General features: G+C 44.1%; 1 long non-coding RNA gene across 2 annotated transcripts in view; it reads left to right on the forward strand.

The window, feature by feature from the left end:
- Positions 1–11,107: 11,107 nt before the first annotated feature.
- The window catches only part of LOC140397979 (uncharacterized), an 80,862-nt gene continuing 73,679 nt past the window's right edge, over positions 11,108–18,290 (forward strand). For both annotated transcript variants that reach the window (XR_011937367.1, XR_011937368.1), the window contains exon 1: positions 11,108–11,258. This is a non-coding gene — a long non-coding RNA (uncharacterized lncRNA). The remainder of the gene's footprint in view (positions 11,259–18,290) is intronic.

Consider the following 18,290-nt stretch of genomic DNA (forward strand, 5'->3'; position numbering starts at 1 on the left):
TCCTGCACACTGTGCCTTAAGACAATGTTGTCTGCTGTTGAACTCACTCCATAAAGAAAGGATCTGACTTGAAGCTTTAATTCCTTTTCCTGAAGGGAAAACAGCATTTCCATAACTCCCACTGCTGGCCTCTCTGCGTTCAAACGCACGAGTCAGCAACAGGGACTGTGCACCAGGTACGGTCAACATAACCTGTCTCCAGTGTGCTTCATTTTTCCAACAAGGTTTCTCGGGCTGCTTTCCAAGGTTTCAGCATTCTGTGGTTATTTTGTTAACACCAAAATGATGTTGACATCAATGTATCCATGGTTGCAACAATAATCTGAGATGCTTGCTTCTACCTTGAACTCTAAGCAGGGAACCGGATTCCCAGTTAGACTGTTGACGTACTCTGGCATCTTTTAAAAAATTTAATGTACGCAATTGTTTTTTTTTCCAATTAAGGGGCAATTTAGTGTGGCCAATCCACCTGCCCTGCACATCTTTGGGATGTGGGGGGTGAGACCCATGCAGACACGGGGAGAATGTGCAAACATCACACAGACTGTAACCCGGGGCCAGGATCGAACCTAGTCCTTGGCACCATGAGGCAGCAGTGCTCACCTCCGCACCACCGTGCCGCCCTCTCTGGCATCTTCTTAACCATTAAAATAATCTTTCTTAAAATGGATGAGCATGTCTTGAATTGTATGATCTGGACAGAATTCCTGGGCATGATTCAACCAAAACGATTCTATGTCTGGTTTCAGGTGCATTGAGTGGCATGTTTTTCAGCACTGCATGCTGAGAAAGACCCCGCTATTCAACGGCACTTTGCCTTCTTTTGGCCTTGGCCAGAGTGCCCATGTTGCAGTGCCAAGATGCCCGGTGTCAGAGGGAGAGCCAGGGTGCCACCCTGCCCTGTCCCCGATTACCCATGGGTCTCCAATGGCCTGGGAAATCCCCCAGGTGCTTGTACTAAATGGCACCCAGTCGAAGCCTCGCTGGGGAGGCCGTTAGTTCCCGAGTGCCGGGAGAACCTGGCGCATGCATATTTAAACAAACCTAATGGTTCATTTAAATATGCTGATCTGGATCTTGTCCAGCGGAGCCGAGATCCAGCTCATGACGTCTCGCGAGGTTCGGTTGAATCTCACGAGATTCAATGGCCTCGTCGGGCCACCAAGTTGGGCACGATGACGTCGGTAAATCACGTTCCCTGTTTGTTCTCCATTAGATCTGAATTGATCCCAATTTGGATTCCATATTTGTTTCTTGCCCATCCCCCACATAAAGAACCCATGAACATAGACAATGCTTAATTGCATTGGGTACAAATATTTCCACTAAACTCCCCTCAGGAAATAACACCATGGATCAACATAACCAACACACACGTCAAATCCAATTTCAATGTGGGCAACATTGGCCAAAATTGAAAGAAAACCATGAAGCCTCGCAGGCACAATTAGTTGTTGGCAGTTTTAAATAATAGAATCAGCTGTCAGATATATCAAAAATTGAGGTGACAACATAGGTTAGAATCAGACCGGTGATCTCTTAGCAACAGTATTTAAATGCACTCTGCTTGTGTTTAAAAATCTATTTACTGGAAAAATCTTTTTACTTTTCTCTGGAACAATTTCGCCAAGGACACTGCACAAACCTGGTGCAAATTTAGCAATCCGTTCCTTGTCAGAATTTCTATGTAAGTATGACAGGCAGGGACAGTATAATTGTGGACAACTGTGACTAAATACATGTCAGAAATGCCATATCCTTTTTGCCATAGCTTAAGACGTGACAGGAACTGGCAGTAAGAGGTTGGGGAAATAAACCGACTGCTTAGATGGTCTGACTCAGTTCTAAGCTATCGAACCCTTTGACCTCCGAATCCTTGCCGCCACCATGCAAACAAAACATTGGAAAGGAAGGGGCTTTAAATTATGCTGAAGAAATAAATAAATATTTCTGGTTTTGGTCATTTAAGTATTTAAGCACGGCTGGCGACTGTAGATGATGAGAAATCACTGCAGATTTTTCCACATCAATGGCAAAACTTTTTTTTAAGTAACACCATTCAAGTCCACTGCAGAATAATGGTTTTTGAGAGCATGCATTAAGTAGATGTTACTTGTAACAGTTACAAGAATAGAATATTAACAGTAGGATGCAGTGAAATAAAATCTTGGAAGAAAAAGTTTCATTAGTAATGATAGACTTATACTCTAATTATGGCCCTGACAAAAACAATCCAGATAATTTGGCTGAAATATCCCAGTTCCAAAATTTACAAATAACTGAAGAGTCTGTGAGCAAAATTCTCAATGGATTATAAAGGCCCAATATAAAGATATTTTTGTGAGATAATGCAAAGTTCCTTATATTAAAATATTTTGAACGATAAGATAATAGTTGAGATAGATAATAAATTTGAGATAAGCGAAATAACCAAAAATTCAAAGCAGATTGACAGTCTCATTCAGAGCTGTTTATCTGAGAGCAAGGAATTATACATAAATTACAGTGCTATGACTGGCCATTTGGCCCAACAGTGTAATACTAGTAGTCCAGATTCCAGCATCCACAGTAATTTGCTTTTGTCTTAGTGCAATACTGGTATTTCTGTTCCACATATGCACCCTCCTGCCCTTCCTTCCCCTAACCCTAATAGTATATCCAATTATTCCTTTCTCCCTCATGTACTGATCCAAGTTCCCCTTTCAGTTACATTTGTTCAAACTCCCCGTATGGTCGCACTTCTACATTCTAACTTTTCTTTGTGTTAAACTACTTCAGACACCTGGCTGGAATATAGAAAAGGGAGAATTACTCTGCATCCAGGAATCGCTGAAGGAGAGAAATCCATTTGTGTGTCTCTTCAGGGAAGTTCAAAAGAGCCCATTTTAATGGGTTTTTTAAAAAATCAATGGGTTAACTTGGCCGCAGGCAAAACAGGACTGTTTGCAACTGACATTTCCTTATCACAGATAAATCAGAGCCTCCCAGGAGGAAGGGACAGTATTAAAGGCCGATGCCGGAATCTGGAAATGCGATTGGGCGGAGAATGGCACGTGAGGTGAAAATTGTGGCCGTCGCCTGGCACTCAACAGAATGCCATGCTCCTGTGCCTCAACAGTGGTGACAGTGCACTCTACTCCGCCAGTTGGCAGGCCTGACCCGGTATTCTCCGGGGCCTCCGCGATGCCCTGCTTCCTCCAGGAGGAATTACTGCCGGCGAATTTCACTAATGGTTTTAAAAATTGGGAAACAGGTACCATGGCCACCGAGGAAGAGAGAGGGGGTACGAGAAGTGTCCAACATCGCCATAGAGTGATGACAGTTGTGCCACTGACATCACTACCAACGGCACAACTGCTTTTTAACTTTAGTCTTAAATGGGAACATGGGCCAGGATTCTCCCCTACCCGGCGGGGCAGGGGATCCCAGCGGGATGGAGTGGCAGGAACCACGCCGGTGTCGGGCCGCCCCAAAGGTGCGGAGAAGGGGCCAAGCACTAACCTTGAGGGGCTAGGCCCGCGCCGGAGTGGTTTCTGCTCCACCGGCTGGCGTGGAGGGCATTTGGTGCCACGCCAGCTGGAGCCGAAAGTACTTTGCCGGCCGGCGGAAGTCCACGCATACGCGGGAGCATCAGCTGCCGCTGACGTCATTCCCCGCGCATGCGCGTGGCGGGGGTGTCTCTTACGCGTCGGCCAACGCGGAGGCTTTGGCCAAGGCGGAGGGAAAAGATTGGCCCCCGGCACAGGCCCGCCCGCGGATCAGTGGGCCCCGATCGCGGGCCAGGCCACCGTGGGGACACCCCCCGGGGCCAGATCGCCCCGCCCCCAGGACCCCGGAGCCCGCCCGCGCCGCCTAGTCCCACCGGTAAGAGAGGTGGTTTGATTCTTGCCGGCGGGACAGGCATGACAGCAGCGGGACTGCGGCCCATCGCGGGCCAAAGAATCGTCGGGGGGGGGCCCGCCGACCGGCGCGGCGCGATTCCCGCCCCTGCCGAATATCCGTGCAACCGGTGGGGGCTGGATTCACGCCAGCTCCCGGCGATTCTCCAACCCGGCGGGGGGTCGGAGAATCCCGTCCATGAAGTCAAAATGCAGAGAAAGCTCTAGGGGGAGTGGTATGCAGCCGAATATATTAAATACTTGGGTAAAAAATACTGAGAAGAGGTCACATTCAGAGATGATATTGTAACTTCAGCTCACAAATAATTGGCTGATCAAGTGAAATGTGATCTAATCAAGTATCAAATTGCACTAATATTACAGCCTGGAACGACTAAATAATCGAAACACTCCAACAGTAGAATCTTATCGGTGGATCAATCCTTATCTATGACTGTCACAAAACAAAACAAAACAGTCCACATCAACATTGGATCTTGTTAAGGTACTTCTTTAAACCCGTTTCATTATCTCTTTATTCAGCAGTTTTAATACCAAAAGACTATACTTGCTTAATACTATTCGGAGGAGGTAATTCCATGTCAGGCTTTAGTTTTTGGATATTACATATATTGTCAGGGGCAGTCAAGGACAGCCAGGGCAAAATGTCTCACAGAATTCACTCAACTGCTTAGTGGAGGCACAGAGAGACTCAAGTACAGATTCCCTGAGAAGAAACACGAACATCCCTGCAACTATTGTGAATAACATGATAGAAGAGAATTTTTCACAGTCAGCAAGAGTGGCGTGTGTAACTTTGCTACGCGTAGTCTGGCAGATTTAAAAAAAAAAATTAAAAGCACTTTACATGCATTTGTGTCCGCTTTTATGTTCCTGGTCTTAACAGGAAGGCCCGGCTTAGGCAATATCATTTGCAGAGATACGCTGTAGTCAATAGGCTGGATTTTCCTGTCAGCAGCAAAGCACTGCTGCTTGCCATTGACCTAAAAAAAAAGCTACCGACAAAGATCTCTGTGGCGTGAACGTCTTCTTTACCGACGTTACTTTGTTTCTGGTCCAAGTCAAAGGAATCGTCAGGCATCCAGCAGCAGACATGTCATCAAGCAGGGTAAGCAGCCAATCGGGCTGAAGTATTCTTACAGGCAGCACGTCAGAAAGTAAGAGCCACTGAGTATCTTCACTTTTCATTTTAAATGTTTACAGTCAACAAAATAAAACAATTGGGAATACACATGAGATGAAGGTAGCAGCAAAAACACATAAAAATGTAGAATTGCTCATCATAATTGTGAAATTTGATATTCATCAAGTATACTATTACTCTTTTAAGGTTAGTGAGGTTGTTTAGCTGTAACTATGAACTTAGTGAGCTGCCAAAAACCTAGTTACACTTCATTCACAGGCCACAATCAGTAAAGATAGGCAACAACACCTCCTCCACAATCATCCTCAACACCGGTGCCCCACAAGGCTGTGTCCTCAGCCCCTACTATACTCCTTATACACCTATGACTGTGTGGCCAAATTCCCCTCCAACTCGATTTTCAAATTTGCTGATGACACCACCGTAGTGGGTCGGATTTCAAACAATGCCGAGACAGAGTACAGGAATGAGATAGAGAATCTGGTGAACTGGTGCGACGACAATAATCTCTCCTTCAATGTCAACAAAATGAAGGAGATTGTCATCGACTTCAGGAAGTGTAGTGGAGAACATGCCCCTGTCTACATCAATGGGAACGAAGTAGAAAGGGTCAAAAGCTTCAAGTTTTTAGTTGTACAGATCACCAACAGCCTGTCGCCATGCCGACATTATAGTTAAGAAAGCCCACCAATGACTCTACTTTCTCAGAAGACTAAGGAAATTTGGCATGTCAGATACGGCCCTCACCAACCTCTACAGATGCACCATAGAAAGCATTCTTTCTGGTTGTACCACAGCTTGGTATGGAGCCTGCTCTGCCCAAGACCGCAGGAAACTACAAAAGGTTGTGAATGTAGCCCAGTCCATCACACAAACCAGCCTCCCGTCCATTGACTCTATCTATAATTCCCGCTGCCTCAGAAAGACAGCCAGCATAATTAAGGACCCCACGCACCCCGGACATACTCTCTTCCACCTTCTTCCATCAGGAACAAGATACCAAACTTTGAGGTACCAACCGACTCAAGAACAGCTTCTTCCCTACTGCCATCAGACTTTTGAATGGACATATCTCGTATTAAGTTGATCTTTTCTCGACACCTTGCTGTAGCTGTAACATTGTATTCTGCAGTCTCTCCTTCCCTCCCTATGTACAGTATGCATTGTTTGTACAGCATGCAAGAAACAATACTTTTCACTGTATACTAATACATGTGACAGTAATAAATCAAATCAAACCAAAATTCAACCAGGTATACATTTTTCAAAGGATTTTCCAAGACTAAGAGCATAAGAGTGAAAGTTCTCACCACAGTTCAATGATTTCTAATTGATTGCCTTCTGGGGGAACCTCGACAGCGTACCTGCTGGAGATGCAGGATTAACTGACAGAAACTTCAGGATTGTGGCCTTCAGAAGATGCTGTCAATTTCTGGAAATCCAAACCTTTTTTACAATAGGATCATACTTCACTTTCTTGATCATGTGCAAGAAAGCAAGCCGAGGGTAGTCTCCAATTGTTCAATGTTTGATCATGGGTGTCTGTTGACTGTTGACTGCTTACTGTGTATAACCACTTAAAACTGGACGAGGTCACTGAGGAAAATAAACTAAACAGCAGGTAAGCATGAGAGCACACATTTCAAAGCATTGAATTAAACTCTTCCTGCACGTATAACCTATAACCTGCAGTGTATCAACTCTGCCTAGCTCTGAGGCATAAATCAACACTTGGCTTAAGCCCTTCCTCAACAATGATAAAAGAAATGTGAGGCACTGCTTTACTGATTGGCATCAGTTGTGGTCCAGTTGGTAACATTCTCTTAAATCTGAATCAGTTTTTGTTGGTTCAAGTCTCACTTTCAGAGACTTGAACACAAAATCTAAGCTAACACTCCATTGCAGTACTGAGGGAAGGCTGCACTGTCAGAAGCACCATCATTCAGAAGAGATGTTGGACTGAGGCCAAATCTTCTTTCTCAAGTGGACATACAAAATTCCATGGCAATATTTCACAGATTATAGGAGTTGTATCTGGCCAACTTTATCCCTCAGCCAACAAATCAAAACAAATTATGAGTTTGTTGTCACATTGTTGTTTGTTGGGCCGTTGTGGCTCCCATGTTTCCTACATTCCAATAGTACCTGCATGTCAAACATCAAACATACTCATTGGCTGTAACGTGCATGAAAACGTGCTGTTCCAGACAGGACAGCACTGCTTTCCTCTTCCAACCTGACCATAATGTGGAGATGCCGGCGTTGAACTAGCGTGGGCACAGTAAGAAGTCTTACAACACCAGGTTAAAGTCCAACAGGTTTGTTTGGAATCACTAGTTTTTGGAGTGCAGCTCCTACATCAGGTGAGTGAAGAGGTGGGTTCCACAAACACGTATATGGACAGAGTCAATGATGCAAGATGATACTTTGAATGCGAGTCTTTGCAGGTAATTAAATCTTTACAGGTCCAGACGGTGCGACTGGAGAGAGGGATAATCACAGGTTAAAGAGGTGTGAATTGTGAATGTAATGAGACATAAATCCAAGGTCCCGGTTAAGACCGTACTCATGCGTGCGGAACTTGGCTATCAGTTTCTGCTCGGTGATTCTGCATGGCGATTCTGCATTGTTGCGCGACAACGCAGAATCGCCGAGCAGAAACTGAACGCGACCATGGAAAGAAGGTGTTTTGACTTCGTTTTTTAAAGACTAAGCGGTGGCGTACTTTCCCAACCCCTCGGTTTTTGTGTGATCCAATTTTACCAATCATCATACAGCAAACTTGAGTTAGGATTAACTCACAAGGTTAGTTTATATCACACATTCAAAACTCATGAAAAGGAGTATGAGCAACATCCCACTCCCACATTCACACATTCAAAACTCATGGAAAGGAGTATTAGCCATGTCCCACACCACACTCACACAGGAAAGGCAAGGATAGAGAAAAGGAGGTTTACACAACAAGGACCACAGAAAATGTGAATATTGGTTCATGTGAGTTCCAGAGTCCCAAAGTCAATGAGAGAACCTTTCTCAGAGGCATTCGATTGTTGGCTGGCGAGAGACCAGTGTTATAAGATTCGCTTTTCAGATGGTGTTCATGCCGCAAGGTGAAGTAGGCATACCGAGATTGTGTCAGTTCTGTGAATGATGGAACATAATCTTCCAGCAAAGTCAGGTTAGAGCTGATTGAGGCAGATACGTTAGCGACCTTTAAGACTTATCTGGATAAGCACATGAACAGACGGGGGATAGAAGGATACAAGCGGTTGGTCTAGATAGGACACGTGATTGGCGCAGGCTTGGAGGGCTGAAAGGCCTGTTCCCGTGCTGTATTGTACTTTGTGCTTCATTCTATCCACACCCACCTAGAACTCCCCCTCTTTACTGTTTCAGAAAACACACGTAACTGCCATATATCCATATACCACAAGTAAGCACCCTGACACATTGAGGGCACCAAGTTGCAATTTCAGTTGATATTAAAAAGAAAGGCTATGGGTGGGGTTCTCCGGTAACCGGATTCGCATTCGGCGATCGGCCAGAGAATCCCCGTTCATGAACAAATCGGGGACGGCGCCACTTTCGCGACGCCCCGTCCCCTCCAAAGCAGCGTACTCTCCGGGTACGCTGTGCGGCATACCAACGGCCTCAGGACATTGCCTGAGGCCCGCCCCCCAATGCTTCGCCCCCGACTGGCCGAGTTGCCGACGGCGTCGAACGCATGTGGCCTCATGCATCGGGAACTCGGTGTGGTGGCTGCGGACTCAGGCCAGCACCACCGCATTCGGGGGAGGGCCGATCTGCGGGCAGGGGGAACTTTGCCAGGTGCTGGGGGCACTGTTGGGGGTGGTCCGGGGCGCGCAACCCGGCCAAAGGGGGGGCACTATTTCACAGGCCGGGTCCGAGAGCGGCCAGAGCCATGTTGCATGGCGCGGCCGCTGCAGGCTGGCGCCGTGTGCTTGCACGGCCATGGACCCGGAAATTCTCCAGCTAGAGCCGGGTGCTCTACGCTGCCTTGAAGCTAGCCCCCAGCCAAACAGAGGATTGGTGGCCATTTTACTCCATTATTCTGCCGTAAAACACCACTGTTCCCATGCCGGTGTGGGTCATAGCCTCAAAATCGGAGAATCCAGCCCTATGCTTTTTTTCCCAAAAGAAATGGACATAATCCTCGAACAAATTTAGTGAATGAATAGAAACTTAAGACAATATATGGTGGATGGTATTTTCTGGCCATTCCTGTTGGCAGCACCTTCCAGTCCTGCTGATGGCAACTGCCACTTCCACACTTTCACCCCGGCTGTGAGTTCCCTAGTGATGGAGGGTGCGAACAATAGGAAACCCCAGTGACCATGACGGGACTGGAAGATACCGCCGCCAGCCAATCTCAATCATCGCAAAACGTGCAGCAGTGTGGGGGAATCCCGCCCAATGTCTGCATATATCGAGCGATATTTAATGGGAGTTCATTCCGGTGGGAAATTCGCAAGCCGACGCACATGTTTCCTGGCGATGAGGGGTATTGTCACCGGGAAATCCTGTTGATAATGCCAGGGTCAGTAGATCCTGCTGGCGGGTCACCTCCATCGCCAAAAAACACACGGCGGGCTGGTTGGTAAATCCCGCCTATCGTCTCCTGTATCGTGTGAAATTTTGAATGTACAAATTGAATATGATATCAGTGAATCTTTCTCTGAACAATAAGAACAGATCATCAATGACATCCCCACAAAGGAAATTAAACCGAAGGAGAAAAAAGTCATTACTTTTACTGCTGAAGCTGACAAAAATTGAAGGGTAAAGCGTTTCTCAAATCTTGCTAAATTGTTTATAGGGCGCAAACACTCAGAGAGGCATTCATCACGCCTGGTGATTAATAGTTTGGAGCCTCTCAGTCTGGTGTACTTCATTCTGATGTGTGAAAGAACCCAGAAAACATTATTCTTATAAGAAAACGATCTGGATGCTGGAGTATTGTCAGAAGCAGAAAATACCAACAACAAAAAAACACCACCATACAGGTGTTTGCAGTAATGCTTCAGAATCATCGGAAAACAACTTTGAATTTCAAATCCTTGCTGCTCTCCTGCCCTTTAGTACACCTAAGCAGGTTCTGCAGACTCTGATTGCACTGTATAAAGCCTACAGTGATCACTTTCTGTCTGGATCAACATGATTCAAATCTGATTTGATCACAAGTGAAAATAGGGTCACTGACTTACCACTTCCTCCCCGCCCACACCCCCCACAACCTTTTGCTCCAGCAATGGGCTCCCGTGTTATGTCTTCATTTATGAATTGAGTCCCATGTCAAACAAGATCTTCTTAAAAATGTTATTATGGTAATTTCCACTGGTTAAGGCTTTACACCTAATTGGCATGAGCTGTTGCTCTCCAAATGATGGTTCCAAACTAAGTTTAAGCTAAACATCCATAAATTCAGGCATAAATTTGTGTAACAAAAGTAACATTAGCAAAAAGCAACCAAAGACAGCCATGACTCTATATTTGAAAGCCCCAAGGAATTACTCCAAAGCCCTGAGCACTAGATATTTGGTGGTCTTCAAGGTTTTATTTATTTGTGTGCAACTCAACTGAAATGATTTCACCTGTCAAAATGATACTCCATGCATACGTGAACAATGCAGTCGGCGTACAAACTGCAGTGACCTCCGATTTTATTTCTAGGCTGCAAAATGATTTAAATCTGATCTGGTCCCAAATGGAATCGAGGAATCACCAGAGTGAAGAGCAGAGCTTTTGGAGGGCCAAGGATTCTTGGACAGATACTGCTTGATTTATTCATTTCATCTGTAGCAAAGGTCAGTTCCAAATGGCTCTATTGCCCATGATTTCCTATGTCCAAAAATACGTTTTAAATTGATCACTTGACTTGGTATCATTACAAGGAGGAATTTTAATACCAGGGTGCGGGAGTTGAATATTAACCCTCACCAGATGAAACATTCATCTTGTCTTTAAACCAAAGTTTGTGACATTGTTAAACACAGCTCTGCCTGCTGATGAAATGAATAAATCAAGCAGTTACTTCCAAGAATCCTTGGCCCACTAGAAGCTTTGCTACACCAGCATCACCCTGAGAGATTCGGCATTCAAATGTTATGCAGCAACATGCATTTGTTATTATCCGTCAGATATTTGTGAAATTCATTGGAAACAAGTGAGGTGAATTCATTCTCGACAGGGTGGTAAGTCTTTATTACAGCGAAATAAATCTCACTGGCATTGAAAATGTACTGTTTGGGATCTCATTCCTTCAGCTTTTAATTATTGCTTGAGATTCAAAATATTGAAGACATTTTGCTTTCCTTTTTATCTATGTGGAGAAGCTGAATGGACTCGGGCTGTTTTCATTAGAGAGAGGTTGAGGTGTGACCTGATGGAGGTCTACAAGATTATGAGGGGCATTGATAGAGGGATGGGCAGGCACTCTTTACCAGGCTGGAGGGGTCAGTCACCAGGGGGCATAGGATTAAGGTCCGTGGGGCAAGGTCCAGAGGAGATGTGCAAGGCAGGTTATTTACGCAGAGGGTGGTGAGTGCATGAAACACATTGCCAGGGGAGGTTGTGGAAGCAGATACATTAATCACATTCAAAAGGCATCTTGACAAACACATGGATAGGATGGGTATAGAGGGATATGGCACAAGGACGTGCTGAGGGTTTTGGCAAAGGTTGGTAACATGACCGGTACAGGCTTGGATTGGATTTGTTTATTGTCACGTGTACCGAGGTACAGTGAAAAGTATTTTTCTGTGAGCAGCTCAACAGATCATTAAGTACAGGGGAAGGAAAGGGAATAAAATAAAATACATAATAGGGCAACACAAGGTACACAATGCAACTACATAAGCACCGGCATCGGATGAAGAATAAAGGATGTAGTGTTAATGAAGTCAGTTCATAAGAGGGTCATTTATGAGTCTGGTAACAGCGGGGAAGAAGCTGTTTTTGAGTCTGTTCGTGCATGTTCTCAGACTTCCGTATCTCCTGCCCAATGGAAGAAGTTGGAAGAATGAGTAAGCCGGGTGGGAGGGGTCTTTGATCATGCTGCCCGCTTTCCCCAGGCAACGGGAGGTGTAAATGGTGTCAATGGATGGGAGGCAGGTTTGTGTGATGGACTGGGCAGTGTTCGCGACTCTCTGAAGTTTCTTGCGGTCCTGGGCCAAGCAGTTGCCATACCAGGCTGTGATGCAGCCAGATAGGATGCTTTCTATGATGCATCTGTAAAAGTTGGTCAGGGTTAATGTGGACATGCCGAATTTCTTTAGTTTCCTGAGGAAGTATAGTTGCTGTTGTGCTTTCTTGGTGGTAGCGTCGACGTGGGTGGACCAGGACAGATGTTTGGAGATGTGCATCCCTAGGAATTTGAAACTTCTAACCATCTCCACCTCGGCCCAATTGATACTGACAGGGGTGTGTACAGTACTTTGCTTCCTGAAGTCAATGACCAGCTCTTTAGTTTTGCTGGCATTGAGGGAGAGATTGTTGCCGCTGCACCACTCCACTAGGTTCTCTAGGCTTGGCGGGCCGAAGGACCTGTTCCTGTGCTGTATTGTTCTTTGTTAGTTCTCTTTCTCTTTTATTTTTCTCTCACTTAATCCCCTCTTTCTTTCTTTTCATTTCATTTTCTATACTTCATATTAAGGTAGAATTCTGACACTTCCTTGACAGTTGGTACAGACTCTGTATATCTCAGTTAGGGTTCTTCAACCTAATTGGTTGAGGAGATACATAGTTGCTTGCCCTATTCATGCAGACCCAGGAAGCCCTGTGGAGGACACTGCATTAAAATGGGTTGCTCATCACTCCAAGCTCTGGTACAAAATCCCATTGAAATTCTTTAGGCAAGTGTAAGTGCAATAATGCTGTTCAGTCATTGCTGACTACAAAATATGGGCAACATATTTTATGTAAAGCCATACCCAGTGTGTTTTTTCAACTCTATTTCCTGTGCATAGGAGGTGCTGCCCATAGTCTAGTTCACAGAGAGTGTTTTTATTCCCAACCACAATGGACAATGGATTTTGCAGTTAGTGACCAGCAATGGTACTTGCCACTGATTTTGAAGAAAGGTGCCCACCAAGACCTAGAATTCTATGTTTTGCAGTTCTCTCCATTCCTGATGGCAGCTTAAATCAGGGCCAAGTCAAGGTCATCACCAAGCATTCACAAACAGTGATGTCAGCAAGCAGAGTAAGCAATCACACTGATGTATTCTCACAGCCAGGAAAGCAGGAGGTAAAAACAAATACCAACTTTGCATCATTTTTCATTAAAATGTTCAATTTGGGAAATAAATAACTATGATTGGACTAACATAGATGACAAGATCATGAGCAAACTTGAAAAAATACTGTTTTAAAAATATGAAATGTATCTTTTTTCAGAAATGTGACATTCCACAAATACAAAATTAACTTTTTAGTGCCAGAGAGTGTCTTCATTAATAATCATGAAATTAGCACACAGTTAAAAACCCAATTGTACTCATTCGACAAGATATCACTTCTTCAATGATTTTTGCATTGTGACTCATAACGTAGAATTGGAAGTTCTTGTCAATTCACTGATCACTTAGGAATTGGATTTTGGGAGATCTCTTCAATTCCTTCTCTGGAAAAAATGTACATTCACTGACAGCAAGTTCTGGATTTTCACATTATTCTGCACATACGCAGACTCCCAGGGTTGCTATACATTTTTGCCATCATTACCACTGCAAATCCTAGGCCAATATTTTCAATGTGCACAATAGGTCAAGAAACACAGAGTATGACTAGCAGACACTGCTAGCTGCCTATTGAATATTTTGCACTGTTAAAAAGGGCCAACATTTTCTGTGTGCTCTTCCTCATGCATTCAGTGATCCTTTCAGTTCATAACAATAACATGGGGGCAGCGTTATAGTACAGTGGTTATCACTATGGCTTCACAGGTTCGATTCCCAGTTTGGGTCACTGTCAGTGCGGAGTCTGCACGTTCTCCCCGTGTCTGCGTGGGTTTCCTCCCACAAGTCCCAAAAGACGTGCTGTTTGGTAATTTGGACATTCTGAATTCTCCCTCTGTGTACTCCTGGTATGTGGCGACTAGGGCATTTTCACAGTAACTTCATTGCAGTGTTCATGTAAGCCTACTTGTGACAATAAAGATTGTTATTATTATTATTAATTGAAGAAGTGCTGCAAATATTGCAACTAATAATCAATGTCTTATGATTATAACGGAGGACTGAATGGGTGAGTCCCCGAGAGTGGTGACATAATTCTCTACTTCTAGGATTGGGAGTAGAAACCTAACTGAAGAACATGTCTAACATATTGTGCTTTATTTATCTCCCAGTCCTTTCCAAGCCCGCTTGTGCAATATAAGGCACTAAGCAGCACCTGAAAAGCAGCTTGCCGCAGCGCAGCATGGCCGATAGAAGCTGGGAGACTCTACTCCTAGGATTTACACGGCTCGCAACGCCACGCGAGATCTAACATGATCTCGTGAGACGCTGTGATGTAAATCCCGCCATAATGGGCAGGATCACTTTTTGGCAATACTGCATATGAAAGCGAGACAGTTAGTCTCACTTTAATGTGCAGATTCCCGAGGTTTGGGATTTATCCCCTTGACCTCGGAGGAGCGCTGTTGGTCCACAAATGGGGATCAGATAGAACGGCAATCGTGGGAGTATCCCAGGGGATTGAAGGCCCCCAGCTGCATTCCATTTGGGCATGGTGATGCCCTGGCACTGCTGGTGCTATCTGGGCATTTTGGCAGTGCCAGCCTGGTGCTTTGGAAGTGCCAGTCTGGCAATGCCACCTGGGTACCAAACTGGCACTGCCAAGGTGTCCATCTGGCACTGCCAGCTGGCTTGGGCACTGCCAGGGTGCCAGGTTGGCACTACCAAGGTACCAAGCTGGCATTTTCTGCGTGCAGGTGACTGGGCCGGGTGTGCCCTGCTTGGATATTATGTGAGTGCATGGGGAGGGGGAGGAGGGGGGAGGGGGGTCAGGGGTCACGTTGGGGGCCTCGGAGATTGGGACGCCATTTAAAAATGGCGTTCCGATCCCTTGCCACACTGAGGAGTTCCGGCAAGTGGAGCTCCACAGAGTATAAAACGGTGATATGTGCAGCCTCGGCCGTGTGTTCCCTGCTAAGGCCCCTTATACAACGTGAGTTACATTGTATAGCCATGTGTTTCTCCGTACTGTGAGCACCGAGAAGCACACGGCTAAATGCACTCGCTGTGGGACTTTGTTCCCAATTAGTTGAATCACACCCATAATCTTATTCCATTGTCAATCTCTTAAACGCATCTTGACCTTACATTCATTGTTAAAGTACCATTAAAATTCAAAATTGCGTTTGGTAGTTAAAGACATCCTTCATTACAAATTACAGCGGTAAAGAAACATTGTGAGCATGTAGATTTTGCTCAGCATGATTATTGTCTCATTCTAGATTCCGACTAATTCCTACAACTTACGGGGCAGCATGATGTGCGGTGGTTAGCAATGCTGCCGCACGGTGCTGAGGACCCAGCCCTGGGTTACTGTCCATGTGGAGTTTGCACATTCTCCCCATATTTGCATGGGTCTCACCCCCACAACCCAAAGATGTGCAGGCTATGTGGATTGTCCATGCTAAATTGCCCCTGAATTGGGAAAAAAAGAATTGGGTACTCTAAAATAAAAAAAGAAATCCTGCAACTTACACTGTAAATCTGATCACATTTAAAATCAGAATATGAAAATTATTCATAGAAATTGATAAGTTGGAAACTTGCCTTGAATAGGAAAATACATTTAAAAGAAATTGCCTTCCAGCAGTATTTTATGTTTTGCAGTGTTAGAATCAGTACAGGTCTCCTGTAACCAAATGAGCACCAAATTAATGTTACATAAAGACTTTTATAGATTTAAAAAAATTCGTTCATGGGTCGTGGGAGCCGCTGGCTGGGTGAGCATTTATTGCCCAGCCTTGGGGGCATTTAAAGAGTCAACCACATTGCTGTGCGTCTGGAGTCACATGTCAGCCAGCTCAGGTAAGGATTACACATTTCCTTATCTGAAGAACATTAGTGCACCAAATGGGTTTTAGCAACAATCGACATGGTTTCACGGTTATCATTAGACTTTTTAATTCCACATTTTTATTGAATTCAAATTTCACCATCTGCCCCGGCAGGATTTGAACTCAGGTCCCTAGAGCATTACCTTGGGTCTCTGGATTATTAGTCCGGTGTCCATACCACTACACCACTGCTTCCCCATGTGGCAATGGTTCGGATGATCATCAGTTATTGTTGTTGACTACTTGATGTTTCAGGGGTTCATGCACCTGAATGAGCGCTAACATCTCACTCTCATTGCTTTGTAATGACACAATAAATTGTCAATTCTCCAATGAGACCAAGTCATTGCTGGGGTAACTTGTGTTACCTGCCAATTTATACACAAATCATCCATCTGAATTATTTAATCACCTTGACCAAAATCAGTCACAAGGTCAAAACTGTGCATTCAAAATATATTGGAACTCTAAGTACAAACTTCCAAGATATCACTTGTAACCTTCAGGTTTATAAGTTATGTACCTTCTAATGATAAAATCTTTTCAGACAGGAAATGTTTTTCCTTAAGAACTTAGCTTTTGTAGACTTTGAGGATTTATGTCACCACTCCAATAAAATACAGCAATGAAAACATGCCTTCAGCAGTCGATCTGGGTCAGAATAAGATTACAGATAATGAAACATTTTTCAGATGATATAAATATTAACAGAACACAACAACAAAGAATGTGTTATCTCGGATTTCAATCATCAAAGAAGCCCAGCAGCATCAATGATGTAACAATATTCAAAGGAAATGCAGTCAATGTTGATTAGTTTCTTTTAAAAAACAATAATTTTAAGTCACAGTACGGGAGAAAAAGTGAAATCTGAAATTGGACAGGCTTCTATATCAGGTTTTGCAGTTTGATTACTACACTTATCAGATTTTCAGGAATTTCATTATTTCAGTCAGAATGGCCCAGGTGGCTTTTGGCACGGCTCATATAGAAAGTGGATAGTTTTGGGACTGACTCAATATCTGGCCAGAGGAGTTATCGAAAAAGAAAGCACAGTGTTTTAAAACATAACAAGAAGTACTCAGTCACCTTGACACACTGTATCAAATTTCAGCACTTCCAAATAAAATAAGTTACTTCAATATGAAATATAATCCAAATAATCTATTAACAGCATTGTTTTAATTCCTATAAATGCCTAAATCAGCATGATACAAGAAGTAAATATGACCATTGCTGATCTGAAAAGTTTATTTGTTCATTGCAGGTACACAGGAAACATTTAACAGTGAAAATCAGGAGCTCCTCACTGTGCTTCAATTCTCCCCTGCTTACCCTGTGTGTTGACACTAAAACTTGTCATCTGCTGGAGCTCACTTTTCTCCACAGTTCTAGCTGAGCAAGCCGTGTGCTGCTGTAATTGAAAGGCCATCAGCTGAGGGCCAGGTTTTATACAATTAATTCAGACACAACGTGATCCAATGAAGTGTGTGGAATCTCCTCCTGTTCGCCTTATTAGTCGAGTATATATAGACTTATAGAGTAATGTCGCCCTGTTGGGATGTCCACACACTGCAGAATGGCAATTGGTGTACCCCTGCAGAGATCTGGCACTGTAGGTCGTGTGTAAACCAGGTAGATCCTATTGGTAAATAGGTCTTTACTGTTTAAAGTTGCAACAAGAGTAGGACAAAATGAGTCTTTTTGGACCATTTTGTCTCCAGAATTGCGTTTTGAATACACTTGTTTGCTGCCGATGTATCTTAGACCAGGAACATATTAATTTCCTAATAAAACCACATTATTATATTAATATTGATAATGGTGCCGAATTTTTCAGGACTTTGCAAATTTTATCTGTATCCCAACCTACTTCAATTTTATCTCAAATCGATGGCAAAAATGCATTCAAAAGGCACAAAAGCAAACATTACCTTGATTCAGCTAATTTCAACCGAAGTCCTGCACTTAACAAGGATACAGAGGGCATTTCTCATTGAAGATATTTTACATATATTGCACCTATCACTCCGTGAATCGATTTCATCAGCCAGGTGTTACCAGTTACTTCACCCTCTGAAAATGCTGCTTTGGCCAATCAATTACTTTGTTGAACAAAAGCTAAGAATGGACAAATACGTAATGCATCCATGATC

Source organism: Scyliorhinus torazame, chromosome 21 (genome assembly GCF_047496885.1).
Source record: "Scyliorhinus torazame isolate Kashiwa2021f chromosome 21, sScyTor2.1, whole genome shotgun sequence".
Classification (NCBI taxonomy): Eukaryota; Metazoa; Chordata; class Chondrichthyes; order Carcharhiniformes; family Scyliorhinidae; genus Scyliorhinus; species Scyliorhinus torazame.